The sequence below is a fragment of the Oncorhynchus gorbuscha genome, linkage group LG22, assembly GCF_021184085.1.
Source record: "Oncorhynchus gorbuscha isolate QuinsamMale2020 ecotype Even-year linkage group LG22, OgorEven_v1.0, whole genome shotgun sequence".
NCBI classification, from domain to species: Eukaryota; Metazoa; Chordata; class Actinopteri; order Salmoniformes; family Salmonidae; genus Oncorhynchus; species Oncorhynchus gorbuscha.
This window is the reverse complement of record NC_060194.1, coordinates 40,834,799-40,852,635: the sequence shown is the minus strand read 5'-3', so window position 1 is coordinate 40,852,635 and position 17,837 is coordinate 40,834,799. Positions and strand designations below refer to the sequence as shown.

The 17,837-nt window shown below is 43.1% G+C and overlaps 1 pseudogene; it reads left to right on the top strand.

Moving 5' to 3' along the window:
• The first annotated feature begins 740 nt into the window (after positions 1-740).
• LOC124009445 overlaps positions 741-17,837 on the top strand; it is a 143,060-nt pseudogene continuing 125,963 nt past the window's right edge.

Here is a 17,837-nt window from a genome sequence, read left to right as displayed (position 1 = left end):
TGGAGGATTTCTGCATATTGCACCTTCAAGCATAATGATTCTGGATCTAAATTACAAGAGAAAGCTGTTTTAGGTATGTACAAAATGCTAAATTCTCCAACTTCCACCTCCCAGCCATCCTCATGTACTTTGTGCTCCCTGTTTTCTGGTGTGCACGATGTCTCTGAGTGTGGGTGTTGGGGCGTCACTGTAAGTATGTGTTAGTGTGTGGATAGAGTCTGTGTGTGTGTGCATAGAGTCAGTGCAGGAGAGTTAGTGCAAAAAACATTGTGTGTGTGTGTGTGTTTGTATTTTTACAAAACTGTTATAGAGTAGCCTACGTGTGCAGCAGCAACAGTCCGGCTTTTAAGAGGTTAATGCTCCGTCACGTGAACGGTTGCCTGTCGCTTGAAGGAGCTTCTCCTTTCCAAATGTGAACTTCATAATAGTAGCAGGCAGCCTAGTAATGGACTGTCTATTACCTGTCAAAATGTTACCTGTTATCAAAACAACTTGCCATATCTATTTGACCATGCATCCTATATGTTCGGCAACAGGCGCAAACACGCTACTGTCCGGCGTAATCAAAAGGTCGGGATGGACTCACGTGTTGCCAGTAGGGGGAATGACAACGCGCTGAGGTGATAGCGGTGGAGAAGGTGATGTCGTAAAGCAGTGTCGTAAACCAGGTGCAGCTCAGGGAGGGAGGTAGAATGGAGAGAGGAGGGGGTACGGGAGGGAGGGAGGGGGGGCTGACTCGCTCGGGCAGCATTCAGACACAGCGAAAGGATCATGGCGGATGGCCCCAGGTGTAAGCGCAGAAAACAGGCGAACCCGAGGAGGAATAACGGTAAGTCAAACTCCGTAAAACCAACGGGAAACGATTCAGTGAGACGGACTACGTACTTTTGTGTTCATTTAACTCTGTTCGTTGACTTTGGGACTTTTCTGAACAACGTTTTAGGGACTTCAAGTGCTGGAAAGTAGTAAGTAGCCCATATTCCAGTGTGCTGTGTACCGTTATACCTGTCTCGCTTCTCTCTCCGCCTAGTGGTGCGTTGCTCGAGCGTACCGTTATACTCGTCTCTCATCCCGTGGACTGGAGGTTAACTTTTCTCCTTGTTTTTCCAATACACAAGCTGCAATGTGTTATTTGTTCAAATAAATCATGACGTTTGCTACCTTTTTTGCTCAAAAAAAAAACTTCTCGGCTAAACAGGCTAGCTTGCTAACGTGCTGCCCCCAGACATGCAGTTCATTCAGTTAAGCTGAGCCACCTGATATTTTGTGCTGAAAAATAACGAGTAGATAACGATAATAGGTAATAGTTGGTCTTGTTTTACTACCGGAAGCAGAGTTATTTGAGTGTGATGGAATATTCAGCAATGTGCATTTGTAGAGTCACTGATTGCATGTCATTCTCGACTTGCATTATATTATCTAAAATAAATAGCTACATATTTTATTCGGGATTGTGTTGAGTTGTTTTGGAAAACAACCCCTCCGGTTAGCTGCCCGCAACACTTGTTTTAATGCATTGTTTGTCGCGTGGTTTGCTTAAAGGTAAGAGTTGTGTTGTACAAATTGTTGTTTTATTTAGCCACTTTGTCAACTTAGATTTTAATATATTACACTCAGGCATCTGGTGGTATGCTTTTTTTTGGGTAGCATAACATTGTTTTGGCCATGGTGTAGGGGGATATGTTTTAGTCCTCAAAATAGAGCTTGTTGAATAACTTGTGATGATTTTCATTTGTGGAAGATAGTAGTTTACCTGTTATGCTGCAGGAAAGAAATGGTCGTCATACAGTTGTCCTATGTGTGTGAGCAACTGCTGCAGTCTCTAAAAGGAGCCTAGCTATGCAGCAGCAACAGCGCCAGCTGTCCTGACGCTCTGTTTTATCTCCAACTTTACATGCGACAGCAAGGACATTTTTTATTTTATTTTATTTGGTTGTGAAGAATATAGTTCAATTGCGCTACAGGAACATAAAGAGGATAATGATTCTCAGTTTGCTAAATACACAAAACACCTAAAGAAAATACACAACATTATAGGTACAATAACCCAGAACAGCTATTTATATATCCGAAGTAGCATAATATGAAGTTTGTCTGCAGATTATTGTAACTTGGATTTGACTTTAAATTTGATCAGAAAAGAGTAGCTTCCTCTCTTTGGATAACCTATTACCTGTGTTCCACCTGTGTTCTACCTATCTTCCTCACTTTCACTCAACCTACCAGCCAATAAAACCTTATTTTAGGTAAATACCGTTATATGAGTGGTGAGATGAGGGCCTGGAAACGGAAAGCACCTTTTTATGTGGCCGCTGACGACACAAGCTGTGACACACAGAGTTGAGCGCCGTGCGCAGGCAGGAGCCGTTAACATGTACACCTGAACAGGGAAAACGGGGCTCGCAAATGTCCTCCTATAAAAACATACCTGTGGTGCTTATCTATACAGTATTATTTACACAGATTGCGGGGACGTGTTTGTTTATTTTAAACCTATATTTATTCTAGAGCAGACGCGGAAAAGACTCCAAAACGCTGCAGCAAATGGCAACTTGTGCAGGTAGAAAAAAAAAATGGTTTGGTTTATAGTTTACCCGTGCATGGATGTGGCAGCGTCAGAAGCTTGTTTCTCAATGTTCGTTGGTTTTGCTCTCGCTGGATTTGACCAATGTGTTCGTGTTTGATTATGATGTTTTTTGTTCCGTTATTTTTCTTTTGTCGGAACGAGTGATGTTTAGTGTCCTCCGGTGTAGCCTACCGCCCTGTGTGTGTCACGGTGCGGGCAGGCGAGAAATAATAGGTTGGTGCCGGAAAAGGAAAGTGATGCATAAGGTGGTTGCGAATGCGAATGACTCCGCTATTTTCAGTAGGCGAATAAGTAGCATTAGGCTCTGTGAAACAGGCAGCACCAGCTAAATGTTTTCCATCTGTTGTTTTCAATTATATTGTTATGCAATTTCCGAGTGGGTCGATAGAATGGAATGGCGGTGTGTACCGTTACTGCAGTGAAGGCGGGGCTGCTGCTTTTTAGGTTATGAGACGGGACAGGTATGCAAGGTGATGCAACACCTATGAAGGTGCCTCGAATTATATACTTCGGTCGATATTATTGTTTTAATGTACATCCGGCATATTCAATTAATTTGATCACGTATTGTTTATGATGGCAAGGTGTATGATTTAGTGTTATTTCTAACAGGCACAGATCCGCTTCTCTCTGAATAACGATACACATCAAGATGGCAAAGGTGCTTTCGCTCATTTCCCTTATTTTTACCTACGCCCTCGGGTTTGTTTCCAGATCTTGCTCATTCATGGCATTTTATTGTAGCCTAAACCTTATGTTTAACTCCCCTTTGTCAATTTTTTGTAATTCTATAATTTTGTTATTGTAAAAAACAAACACATGAACTCGCTTTTAATCATAATCTGCGTTACATCTGAAATAATGAATTACATATTTGACTGTTTTGATAGGTTTACATTATTGATGAGTAATAACGGAAAGAACGGTGTTATTTCACGAAGCACTCCCTCCCAGTAGCAGATCAAAAGATGCTAGAGCGGGCAGGGTGTCACGTGGTGTCTCTCCTCCCTACATGGGGTGATGTTTTCACCTTGATGCTGTTTCTTCTCGGGTCCTTGACGCTGCTATTTCCATCTTGTAGCCAATTATGGTATCATAGCCTACTTCAGATTTTGGGATGTTTTTACAAGCTATTAAGTGTGTGTGTGCATTTGTGTGTGTGAGTGTGTGAGCAAGACCTCCTGTTGAGTGACAGTTGAGAGGAATCAAGGGTGCTCACAGTGCCCTGCCTTGACAGATGAAGGTCTGGGTTATGCCCCAAATAATAATAATAATATATGGCACCCTATTCCCTGTGTAGTGCACTACTTTTGACCGGGGCACCCATAGTGCTCTGGTCTAAAGTCAAATAAAATAAAGCTTTATTAAGACAGCACATTTCAGAAATGGAATGCAACACAATGTGCTGCACAGGGAGAAAACAAATAAAAACAATGGAAATCAAAATGGAAATATTTACCAGACAACAGATATAAGAGGATCAAAAACAAAATAATTACAATACAAACTGAATGTGTGTCCTGGCCTGGTTAGGCAGGTGTTGGTCATCCTTAATGACCTGGCCTGGTTAGGCAGGTGTTGGTCATCCTTAATGTCCTGGCCTGGTTAGGCAGGTGTTGGTCATCCTTAATGTCCTGGCCTGGTTAGGCAGGTGTTGGTCATCCTTAATGTCCTGGCCTGGTTAGGCAGGTGGTGGTCATCCTTAATGACCTGGCCTGGTTAGGCAGGTGTTGGTCATCCTTAATGTCCTGGCCTGGTTAGGCAGGTGTTGGTCATCCTTAATGTCCTGGCCTGTTTAGGCAGGTGTTGGTCATCCTTAATGTCCTGGCCTGGTTAGGCAGGTGTTGGTCATCCTTAATGTCCTGGTCTGGTTAGGCAGGTGTTGGTCATCCTTAATGTCCTGGCCTGGTTAGGCAGGTGTTGGTCATCCTTAATGTCCTGGCCTGGTTAGGCAGGTGTTGGTCATCCTTAATGTCCTGGCCTGGTTAGGCAGGTGTTGGTCATCCTTAATGTCCTGGCCTGGTTAGGCAGGTGGTGGTCATCCTTAATGTCCTGGCCTGGTTAGGCAGGTGTTGGTCATCCTTAATGTCCTGGCCTGGTTAGGCAGGTGTTGGTCATTCTTAAGCACTGGTTTTGTCACGCCTCGGTCATCCATCAACCTCCTCCTCTCTGTCTCTCTCTGTCTCTCTCTCTGTCTCTCTCTGTGTCTCTCTGTGTCTCTCTGTCTCTGTCTCTGTCTCTGTCTCTGTCTCTGTCTCTCTCTCTCTCTCTCTCTCTCTCTCTCTCTCTCTCTCTCTCTCTCTCTCTCTGTCTCTCTGTCTCTCTCTCTCTGTCTCTGTCTCTCTCTCTCTCTCTCTCTCTCTCTCTCTCTCTCTCTCTCTCTCTCTCTCTCTCTCTCTCTCTCTCTCTCTCTCTCTCTCTCTCTCTCTCAATTCAATTCAATTCAATTCAATTCAATTCAAGGGCTTTATTGGCATGGGAAACATGTGTTAACATTGCCAAAGCAAGTGAGGTAAACAACATACAAAGTGAATATATAAAGTGAAAAACAACAAAAATTAACAGTAAACATTACACATACAACAGTTTCAAAACAGTAAAGACATTACAAATGTCATATTATATATATATATACACAATGTACAAATAGTTAAAGGACACAAGATAAAATAAATAAGCATAAATATGGGTTGTTTTTACAATGGTGTTTGTTCTTCACTGGTTGCCCTTTTCTCGTGGCAACAGGTCACAATTCTTGCAGCTGTGATGGCACACTGTGGAATTTCACCCAGTATATATGGGAGTTTTTCAAAATTGGATATGTTTTCGAATTCTTTGTGGATCTGTGTGAAATATGTCTCTCTAATATGGTCATACATTGGGCAGGAGGTTAGGAAGTGCAGCTCAGTTTCCACCTCATTTTGTGGGCAGTGAGCACATAGCCTGTCTTCTCTTGAGAGCCATGTCTGCCTACGGCGGCCTTTCTCAATAGCAAGGCTATGCTCACTGAGTCTGTACATAGTCAAAGCTTTCCTTAATTTTGGGTCAGTCACAGTGGTCAGGTATTCTGCCGCTGTGTACTCTCTGTGTAGGGCCAAATAGCATTATAGTTTGCTCTGTGTTTTTGTTAATTCTTTCCAATGTGTTAAGTAATTATCTTTTTGTTTTCTCATGATTTGGTTGGGTCTAATTGTGCTCTCTCTCTCTCTCTCTCTCTCTCTCTCTCTCTCTCTCTCTCTCTCTCTCTCTGAAGTAGATAATAAACCAAAGTGAAATAAACAATAAAGATTAACACTTAACATGACACTCACAGAAGTTCCAAAAGAATAAAGACATTTCAAATGTCATATTATGTATATATACAGTGTTGTAACGATGTTCAAATAGTTAAAGTACAAAAAATGCAAAATAAATAAACAAATATGGGTTGTAATTACAATGGTGTTTGTTCTTCACTGATTGCCCTTTTCTTGTGGCAACAGGTCACACATCTTGCTGCTATGATGGCACACTGTGGTATTTAATCTAATAGATATCGGAGTTGATCAAAATTGGATTTGTTTTCAAATTCTTTGTGCGTCTGTTTAATCTGAGGGAAATATGTCTCTCTAATATGGTCATACATTTGGCAGGAGGTTAGGAAATGCAGCTCAGTTTCCAGCTAATTCGGTGGGCAGTGTGCACATAGGTTGTCTTCTCTTGAGAGCCAGGTCTGCCTACGGCGGCCTTTCTCAATAGCAAGGCTATGCTCACTGAATCTGTACATAGTCAAAGCTTTCCTTAATTTTGGGTCAGTCACAGTGGTCAGGTATTCTACCACTGTGTTTTGAGCCAAATAGAATTCTAGTTTGCTCAGTTTTTTTGTTGATTCTTTCCAATGTATCAAGTAATTATCTTTTTGTTTTCTCTTGATCTCTCTCTCTCTCTCTCTCTCTCTCTCTCTCTCTCTCTCTCTCTCTCTCTCTCTCTCTCTCTCTCTCTCTCTCTCTCTCTCTCTCTCTCTCTCTCTCAATTCAAGTCAAAGGGCTTTATTGGCATGGGAAGGATATGTTTACATTGCTAAAGCAAGTGAAATAGATAATATTTCCTCTCTCACTCTCTCTGCAGAGGCTGTAATTTAACACTGTAATTTGGGAGTATAGGAATGTGTGCTCGTATTAACATACCTCACAGTATAAACACAGTCCGTAGCTGCTTAGGATTTCAGTCATACTCACTACTATGTCCCAAATGGCACCCTATTCCCTATATAGTGCCCTACTATACTACCCCATAAGGCTCTGGTCAAAAGTAGTGCACCATATAGGGAATAGGGATCCATTTGGGACTGTTTGACCTGATTAAAGATGAGCCAAATCCATGGTTGAAGTGAGCGAAGTCAGACCCTCAAAGGCATGGTTGTTACCGTTTCTGATAGGGAGTGGTGGAGATGAAAACAGTGTCTAGATATTCATTATTTAACAGTATATTTTGAATATTAAATGAAAGCCGTTCTACTGTGACTTTGATGTGCCTAATGGCTAAATGGTTCTAGTAGATTTAGGACGGCAGGTAACCGAAAGGTTGCTGGTGTGCCGATGTGCCCTTGAGCAAGGCACTTAAAACAAATTGCTCCTGTAAGTCGCTCTGAATAAGAGCGTCTGCTACATGACGTACATTTCCGGAAGGTTCTAATTCACATGTTCGGTAGCAGTGGCCACAACAGCCCTGACAGTGTTGATTGACCTGTGACCACAGTGTCACATAAAATGTCACTTTCCCCTCATTCTCAGAGGCTTCTTCTAAGAGCCTGAGGCACTGTGTCCATGTCCCTTTAATGAAAGGGTCCGGAGGAGTGACAAAGGGATCAGGATGTCCTTTGGCATGTCTAGATAGTATACAGCTTTTGTCAAATTATCCTTCGCCTAAATCTGTTACATGAATTGTCCTAACCTGCTACATTAATTCTCCTAACCTGCTGCATCATTTCTCCTAAACCTGCACCGAAAAGTCAAATTTGACAAAAGCTGTATCTATCCATTCCAGACAAAACCGATGTCTTTGGTCTGAACTCCAGCTCTCCCCTTTTATGGAAGAGGGGGAGGTGCATCGAGACTGGGGGGAGGGGCTGCTGTGACTAATGTGTGTGTGTGTGTGTGTGTGTGTGTGTGTGTGTGTGTGTGTGTGTGTGTGTGTGTGTGTGTGTGTGTGTGTGTGTGTGTGTGTGTGTGTGTGTGTGTGTGTGTGTGTGTGTGTGTGTGTGTGTGTTTAGAAAGGTGGAAACGTCTCTTTTCCTCTGGGCTTTGCATAACAACATGGCCTCCTCTTGTTCAGATTTAATTCATGTGATGCTGCCTGTAAGGCTAAAGCACATGGTCCCTGTAAGTCTATTGTGTTGCAATGAAATGACGTAGCCAGATAGCGCCTATCAACTCCCTGTTTGTGAGAAATGGCTTATCTATTCAGATGAAGTAGGCTATGTATTATAATGCATTTATACTTGTGTAAACCTATCCTACATCAAGTGATAGAAAATACTGAACTGCAGGGTTATATTCATTAGTGCACACTGTAACAAAAACATTTTGCGACCGAAAAGGAAATAAAAAAACAAGCGATTCTTATTGGACAAGTTCAGGTAGTTGCTGCTTGTTTCAGACAGTTGCTTCTGTTTCGTTCCTAGTGAATAGGAACCAGGTATAAAACAGAGGTATTTCTCAACAAAAATACCTCATCAAGGTGTAATTAAGCAACAATGCCAGGGTGGGTTTGGTATATGGCCATTATACCACAAAAGTTGCCTTATTGCTATTATAAACTAGTTACCAATGTAATTAGTGCAGTAAAAATACATGTTTTGTCATACCCATGGTATACGGTCTGATATACTACGTCTGCCAGCCAATCAGCATTCAGGGCTTGAACCACCCAGTTTATGATGTCAGTTAGCCCACGCTATGTCCTATCATAGGTATAGGCCTTTATGATGTCAAACCGTAGGCTAATCATAATTCCGAGGCAGTCCTTACAGTTGGAGTGTATCCCGGGTTGGTACAGCTTTGCGCTTGCAATGCCAGGGTTGTGGGTTCGTTTCCCACGGGGGACCGGTTGTGGGTTCGTTTCCCACGGAGGACCAGTTGTGGGTTCGTTTCCCATGTGGGGACCAGTTGTGGGTTCGTTTCCCACGGGGGACCAGTTGTGGGTTCGTTTCCCACGGAGGACCAGTTGTGGGTTCGTTTCCCACGGGGGACCAGTTGTGGGTTCATTTCCCACGGAGGACCGGTTGTGGGTTCGTTTCCCAAAAGGGGACCAGTTGTTGGTTCGTTTCCCACGGAGGACCAGTTGTGGGTTCGTTTCCCACGGGGGACCAGTTGTGGGTTCTTTTCCCACGGGGGACCAGTTGTGGGTTCGTTTCCCACGGGGGACCAGTTGTGGATTCGTTTCCCACGGGGGACCAGTTGTGGCTTCTTTTCCCACGGGGGACCAGTTGTGGGTTCTTTTCCCACGGGGGACCAGTTGTGGGTTCGTTTCCCACGGAGGACCAGTTGTGGGTTCGTTTCCCACGGGGGACCAGTTGTGGGTTCGTTTCCCATGGGGGGACCAGTTGTGGGTTCGTTTCCCATGGAGGACCAGTTGTGGGTTCGTTTCCCACGGGGGACCAGTTGTGGGTTCGTTTCCCACGGGGGACCAGTTGTGGGTTCGTTTCCCACGGAGGACCAGTTGTGGGTTCGTTTCCCGCGGGGGACCAATACAAAGAAATATGAAAATGTATGTAACTGACCAACTGTAAGTGACTAAATGTGAATGATTAAAGGTAAAAATAAAAGATTTGAGAGAGTTTTAGACCATTCTCTTTAAGGCTTCCAGAGTACACCATGTTATTGTTTGAGGAACTTAATTCCAGAAATAACCTGTTTTTCTTCTCTCTCATACCAGCTTGATTCAGTCACCTGAATAACACTAAGCAACAGTGTATAGGCTTGGTGCTCTACTGGGTCTGGTGAAGGCTGATGCTTAGGTTATTGTGTGCCCAGGCTTCCGAGGGAAAGAAGGCCCAGAGAGAAAGGCCTCAATGTGTGTCCCAAATGGCACCCTATTCCCTATATAGTACCCTACGTTTGACCAGGGACCAAGCACAATTTTTTTTGTCAGGGCCCATAGAGCTCTGGTCAAAAGTAGGACACTATTTAGAGAATAGGGTGCAATTTGGTAACCGACCCTAGTTACCTTTGCCGTTGACCGGCCTCCCTCCTACCTCAGCCAGTGATGTGTGTGTGAGGCAGAAGAAAGAGTCCATTCAGAGGAGTGTGACGGGAGGGGGGCCCTCTTTCTTTCACCCTCGGCTGGTGGGAATCCCTCTCCTTATTCTCCAGCAGCTCATTTGCATATCCGCCCATTCTCTTTTTTTATTGAGGCCTCGGAAAGGAATACAGAGTGAGTCACTCCACTCCAGGAATTTATGAAATAATTTGAAATCTCTCCAGCTAAGCCTTTAGTCCCACTGGGCATATACACTATATATACAAAAGTATGTGGACGCCCCTTCAAATTAGGGGAGTCGGCTATTTCAGCCTCACCCGTTGCTGACAGGTGTATGAAAATTGAGCATATAAGGGCCTCCCGAGTGGCGCAATGGTCTAAGACAATGCATCACAGTGCTAGATGTGTCACTACAGACCCAGATTCGATCCCTGGCTGTATCACAACTGGCCATGACCGTGAGTCCCATAGGGCGGCGCACAATTGGCCCAGCGTTGTCCGGGTTAGGGGAGGGTTTGGCCGGGGGGGGGGGCTTTACTTGGCTCATTGGAGGACGCATGACTCGACCTTCGCCTCCTGAGCCCGTTGGGGAGATGCAGTGATGACACAAGATCAAAATTGGGGAGAAAAAGGGGATACAATAATTGCAATAATAATCGTATTGAGCTCCAAGATGCAACAAACATTGGCAGTAGAAGAGCACGGCACCGTCATAGGATGCCACCTTTCCAACAAGTCAGTTTATCAAATTACTGTCCTGCTCTAGCTGCCCCGGTCAACTGTAAGAGCAACTGTAAGTAGCGTGTAAAAATGGTCTGTCCTCAGTTACAACACCCACTAACGAGTTCCAAACTGCCTCTGGAAGCAACGTCAGCACAATAACTGTTTGTTGGGCGCTTCATGAAATGGGTTTCCTTGGCCGAGCAGCCGTACACAAGCCTAAGATCACCATGCGCAATGCCAAGCGTCGGCCAGAATGGTGTAAATCTACCGCCATTGGACTCGGGAGCAGAGGAAACGAGAACTCTGAAGTGATGAATCACACTTCACCATCTGGCAGTCTGATGGACGAATCTGAGTTTGTCGGATGCCAGGAGAATGCTACCTGCCCGAATGCATAGTGCCAACTGTAAAGTTTGGTGGAGGATGAATAAGGATCTGGAGCTGTTTTCCATGATTCAGGCTAGGCCCCTTAGTTCCAGTGAAGGGAAATCTGAACGCTACAGCATACAATGACATTTGAGATGATTCTGTGCTTCCAACTTTGTGGCAACAGTTTGAGGAAAGCCCTTTTGTGTTTCAGCATAACAATGACCTCGTGCACAAAGTGAGGTCCATACTGAAATAGTTTGTCAAGATCGGTGTGGAAGAACTTGACTGGCTTGACTAATGCTTTTGTGGCTGAATGGAAGTAAGTCCCCGCAGCAATGTTCCAACATCTAGTCTAGTGGAAAGCCTCCCCAGTAGAATAGAGGCTGTTATAGCAGCAAATGGGGGACCAACTCCATATTAATGACTATGATTTTGGAATGAGATGTTCGATGAGCAGATGTCCACATACCTTTGGTCATGTAGTGTATATATTTTGTAGAATTCGGGCTACTGCTGGCCTGGGGTGGGTCTTGCTGATTTTCCTATACTCCCTGGTGGTTGTCATTGAACTACTGTAGTTTCTGTACCTGTGATATCTTTTATAAACAGACAGGTCATTTGTCTTCACTAACATGGTTCTCTAACAGTGTCCCAAAGCCATAATACGGACTGCACAGTAATAAGGAGAGACTAGGTGTTTATGCTGGAGTGGGCTGGCTGTGGAATTAACAGTACAGACAAGCTGTGATGTAGCCTAATGAGGGATCATTAGCTAGTGCTAACAGCTGCTGTGATGGTTTTGGTGCTGCTCTCTGCTTCTCCTCTGAGTTATGTTCATGAGGAAGAAAGACATTGGGAGAGAGAGAGAGACTGAAGGAGAGAGAGAGAGGTGGGTGGTCAATGTGGTCTCAGGGAAATTCGTATTATTCTGTACGTAAATCTGTGCCACTCCATTTATTGCGATATGTTACATTACGTTAGGTTATATTGTGAATGGAATAGTGGTCATACAAGATCATATGAATTAGAGGACGTACAGTATCATACATCTTACCCGGTCGTGAATTAGATTATGTAACATATGCTACATCTTGGAGGACATATAGTATTGCACATCTTTATCTGAGACCAGGTTGCTTGTTGCTGAGTAACAACAAAGGAAAATGACGAGAATAATTCACATTGGCAGTTAGGGAACTAACAACAACGGTTAGGTGAATTTACGTAGCGGGTTACGTGAAATGGGTTAAGTTTAGAATAAGGGTTGGGGGAAGGGCTAGATCAAATGCTACAGTTGTTCCTGACGCTACTCGAACACACAAAGCTTTGGACGGTCACAGATATCACCCGACCAACCTCCCTACTTCCCTACGAGGAAGAGTCGGTGGAGGAGGAGGAGGAGGGAGAGAGAGACCTCCCAGCAAACACCTCACCTAAGCCTAGCAGTTCGTGTGCATGTCTCAAATGGCACCCTATTCTCTATATCTAAATGACACCCTATTCTCTATATCTAAATGACAACCTATTCTCTATATCTAAATGACACCCTATTCTCTATATCTAAATGACACCCTATTCTCTATATCTAAATGACACCCTATTCTCTATATCTAAATGACACCCTATTCTCTATATCTAAATGACACCCTATTCTCTATATCTAAATGACACCCTATTCTCTATATCTAAATGACACCCTATTCTCTATATCCAAATGACACCCTATTCTCTATCTGAATGGCACCCTATTCTCTATATCTGAATGACACTATATTCTCTATATCCCAAATGGCACCCTATTCTCTATATCTGAATGGCACCCTATTCTCTATATCCAAATGACAACCTATTCTCTATATCCCAAATGGCACCCTATTCTCTATATCCAAATGACAACCTATTCTCTATATCCCAAATGGCACCCTATTCTCTATATCCAAATGACAACCTAGTCTCTATATCCAAATGGCACCCTATTCTCTATATCCAAATGACAACCTAGTCTCTATATCCAAATGACAACCTAGTCTCTATATCCAAATGGCACCCTATTCTCTATATCCAAATGGCACCCTATTCTCTATCTGAATGGCACCCTATTCTCTATATCCAAATGACAACCTATTCTCTATATCCAAATGGCACCCTATTCTCTATATCCAAATGACAACCTAGTCTCTATATCCAAATGGCACCCTATTCTCTATATCTGAATGACACTATATTCTCTATATCCCAAATGGCAACCTATTCTCTATCTGAATGGCACCCTATTCTCTATATCCAAATGGCACCCTATTCTCTATATCCAAATGGCACCCTATTCAGTATATAGTGCACTACTTTGGTACAGTGTAAAAATAGAAAGACTCAAGACACCATGATTGTGTAGTGAAACCATGAGAAGTAGTTCACCTAACCTGAGATCTGGTGTTTGGAGGGAAACCCATTGTTAATGTTCTGATACACAGAAGGGTTTTTTAAAAACAGAATACAAGTAAAATCTGAATATTTGTGTTTTTAAGAGAGTTTGGGGGGTTTCAGTGCATGTGAAAGGCAACATCAAAACACAAAAATCTATATGTTTTTGGAGACTGTCTCTCAAACAATCAACTGGTTAAGAAATGAAAATGATTTATAGCATAATAATATTTTCATGATAAGAGAATATTTCTGTTGAATTCTACCTTTTTCAATGCTTAATTTAGACAGATTAGAAACAGGAGGAGACAGAAGGAGTGAAAGTGGGACAGACGGAGGCTGAACTTCCGACTTCTGGGGCAGTAAGATGGCACATTTCATTGGCATTTTACACACTCAACCATACAACCACACTGTACTTTATAAAACTGAATGCAAGTCATTTAATTTTACAAAAAATGTCTGAATAAATCAAATTTACTATGTTGCTCTTTTATAAGGATAACCAAAGATAGAGATAATTGAGTGATTGTACTCATTGGAAGTCTGTTAAATCTCCTTGCACTTCCTATCATGCCACATGGTTCTGTTTTTAGAGGATTGTCGGTCATAATTTTTTTTTTACATTTTTTACACTTTATGATTCTTATACACAATGTTGTATGCATGTTTAAAGAAAGACAAGTATAGTTCTATAATAGCATTAAGCAGCTTGTTGTACCATGAGGTGTAATGGTTAATGATGAACAGATATCAAAACCATGAGGCAAAATGACGTTCAATGACGAGACAACCCATTCTCACTTTTCCAACTTCTGACGATCGAGGCAAATGCAGTGTCCTGCGATGCTTGTTGTAAAACCTCTAGTTACTGCTGGTGGATGGAGCACTGTGCTTACCTGCCTAAATTGGCACATTATCAGATAAACTACATGGCCAACAGTATAGTCGAACATCTCATTCCAAAGTCATGGGTATTAATATGGAGTTGGTCCCCTCTTTGCTGCTATAACAGCCTCCACTCTTCTGGGAAGGCTTTCCACCAGATGTTGGAACATTACTGCAGGGACTTGCTTCCATTCAGCCACAAGAGTATTAGTGAGGTCAGGCACTGGTGTTGGGCGATAAGGCCTGGCTCACAGTTGACATTCCAATTCATCCCAAAGGTGTTCGATGGAGTTCTGTGCGGGCCAGTCAAGTTCTTCCATTGTCATGCTGAAACAGGAAAGGGCCTTCCCCAAACTGTTGCCACAAAGTTGGAAGAACAGAATTGTCTAGAATGTAATGCTGTAGCATTAAGATTTCCCTTCACTGGAACTAAGGGTCTTAACCTAAACCATGAAAAACAGCCCCAGACCATTATTCTTCCTCCACCAAACTTTACTTTTGGCACTATGCATTGGGGCAGGTAGTGTTCTCCGGGCATCTACCAAACCCAGATTAGTCCGTTGGACTGCCAGATGGTGAAGCGTGATTCATCACTCCAGAGAACGCGTTTCCACTGCTCCAGAGTCCAATGGCAGTGAGCTTTACACCACTCCAGCCGATGCTTGGCATTGCACATGGTGATCTTAGGCTTGTGTGTGGCTGCTCGGCCATGGAAACCCATTTCATGAAGCTCCCGAACTAACAGTTATTGTGCTGACGTTGCTTCCAGAGGCAGTTTGGAACTCGATAGTGAGTGTTGCAACCGAGGACAGATGTTTTTTACGCTCTACACGCGTCAGCACTCGGTTGTCCAGTTCTGTTAGCTTGTGTGGCCTATCACTTCGCGGCTGAGCCTTTGTTGCTCCTAGATGTTTCCACTTCACAAAATCAACACTTACAGTTGACTGGGAAAGATCTAGAAGGGCAGAAATTGACTTGTTGGAAAGGTGGCATTCTAAGACGGTGTCACGTTGAAAGTCACTGGGCTCTTCAATAAGACCATTCTACTGCCAATGTTTGTCTATGGAGATTGCATGGCTGTGTGCTCGATTTATACACCTGTCAGCAACGGGTGTGGCTGAAATAGCCTAATCCACTAATCCTTTTGGCCATGTAGTGTATGTACATCAATGTTAACCATTCAAATGCTCCAGAAGGGATCTAATTCTGCACTGGACAGGATGTGAAACATTGTCGTAGTGTTTAGAAGCTTTAGAGGAGGAAACGGCACTAAAAGAGAAGGGATCTAATTCTGCACTAAACAGAACTCGAAACACCAAGATAGTGTTTTCAACCTTTTCCTGTAGGCTCCCACACCTCGGCAAGGTGTTGCACACAGTGGTGTAAGGTACTTAAGTAAAAATGCTTTGAAGTACTACTTAAGTAGTTTTAGGGGGGTATCTGTATTTTACTATTTATATTTATGGCCACTTTTACTTTTACTTCACTATATTCCAAAAGAAGATAATGTACTTTTTACTTCATACATTTTCCCTGACACCCAAAAGTACTTGTTACATTTTGACAGGAAAATGATCCAATTCACACACTTATCAAAAGAACATCCCTGGTCATCTCTACTGCCTCTGATCTGGCATACTAATCCTTCGTTTGAAAATGATGTCTGAGTGTTGGAGTGTACCTCTGGCTCTCCATAAATAATACATTAATGATGCCATCTGGTTTGCTTAATATAAGGAAGTTGAAATTATTTAGACTTTTACTTTTGATGCTTTAGTATATTTCAAACCAAATACTTTGAGACTTTTACTCAAGTAATATTGTACTGGGTGACTTTCACTTTTACTTGAGTCATTTTCTATGAAGGTATCTTCACTATTACTCAAGTATGAAAATGTACTTTTTCCACCACTGGTTGCACAACACATGGTTAAGTGGTGTTGCAACACACCATGTCATGTTTCAAAAACATCTCAGGATGAGGCGTTTGAATAACATCTCAGGATGAGGCGTTTCAATAACATCTCAGGATGAGGCGTTTGAATAACATCTCAGGATGAGGCGTTTGAATAACATCTCAGGATGAGGCGTTTCAATAACATCTCAGGATGAGGCGTTTCAATAACATCTCAGGATGAGGCGTTTCAATAACATCTCAGGATGAGGCGTTTCAATAACATCTCAGGATGAGGCGTTTCAATACTCCAGGTTTCGTCTCGTCTCCAACGCCACTAGTTTTGGTGTTACAAAGCATTTAATTTAAACAGTGTAGACAGTAGAGAATAGGCAATAGGGACTCAACTTTTGTCTCTGAAGACATGAATAATTTCCAGACACATGGGCGAGGGGGACTGTACTCTACAAAGAGGGCCCTGGGAGTGTGTGTGTGTGTGCGCGTGTATGTGTGCGCGTGTGTGCGTGTGTGCGTGTGTGCGTGTGTGTGTGTGTGTGTGTGTGTGTGTGTGTGTGTGTGTGTGTGTGTGTGTGTGTGTGTGTGTGTGTGTGTGTGTGTGTGTGTGTGTGTGTGTGTGTGTGTGTGTGTGTGTGTGTGTGTGTGTGTGTGTGTGTGTGTGTGTGTAATGAATTAGAGGTGATGTCAACTAATTGGCCTCTCCAGGGGTGATGTGAGTAGAGGGTGTGTCAGGGGAGGCTGTGTAGATGGTGTGTGTGTGTGTGTGTTGTGTGTGTGTGTGTGTGTGTCAAGAGAGGCTATGTTGATGAGGCTGTAAAGAGGTACGTTTTTGGACGCCGGTCCCTGTGTACACCTACTGTTTAGTGTGTTGTCTCTGTCTGAAGGAGGGTGAACAGTGGACTAATGAAGTCTCTGTCTGAAGGAGTCCTCCTATGGGTGAACAGTGGACTAATGAAGTCTCTGTCTGAAGGAGTCCTCCTATAGGTGAACAGTGGACTAATGAAGTCTCTGTCTGAAGGAGTCCTTCTATGGGTGAACAGTGGACTAATGAAGTCTCTGTCTGAAGGAGTCCTCCTATGGGTGAACAGTGGACTAATGAAGTCTCTGTCTGAAGGAGTCCTCCTATAGGTGAACAGTGGACTAATGAATTCTCTGTCTGAAGGAGTCCTTCTATGGGTGAACAGTGGACTAATGAAGTCTCTGTCTGAAGGAGTCCTCCTATGGGTGAACAGTGGACTAATGAAGTCTCTGTCTGAAGGAGTCCTCCTATGGGTGAACAGTGGACTAATGAAGTCTCTGTCTGAAGGAGTCCTTCTATGGGTGAACAGTGGACTAATGAATAAGGTTGCATAAAACACCTTGATTCCACATGGGGCCGGTTTACTACAGCAAGAAAATCATTCTGCAGCCCCAGGAAACGTGAACCATTATGTGGATTATAATTCATGAACATTTTCTGTAGGGGTTGATAAATATTTCCGTAAGGGAAAATCAAGTCTGACATTTCTAAGTGGAAATGACAAACTTCAGAAGCCATTTAAAAAAAAAAAAAAAAACTTTATTTAACTAGGCAAGTCAGTTAAGAACAAATTCTTATTTACAATGACGGCCTACCGGGGAACAGTGGGTTAACTGCCTTGTTCAGGGGCAGAAGGACAGATTGTTACCTTGTCAGCTCGGGGATTCAATCTAGCAACC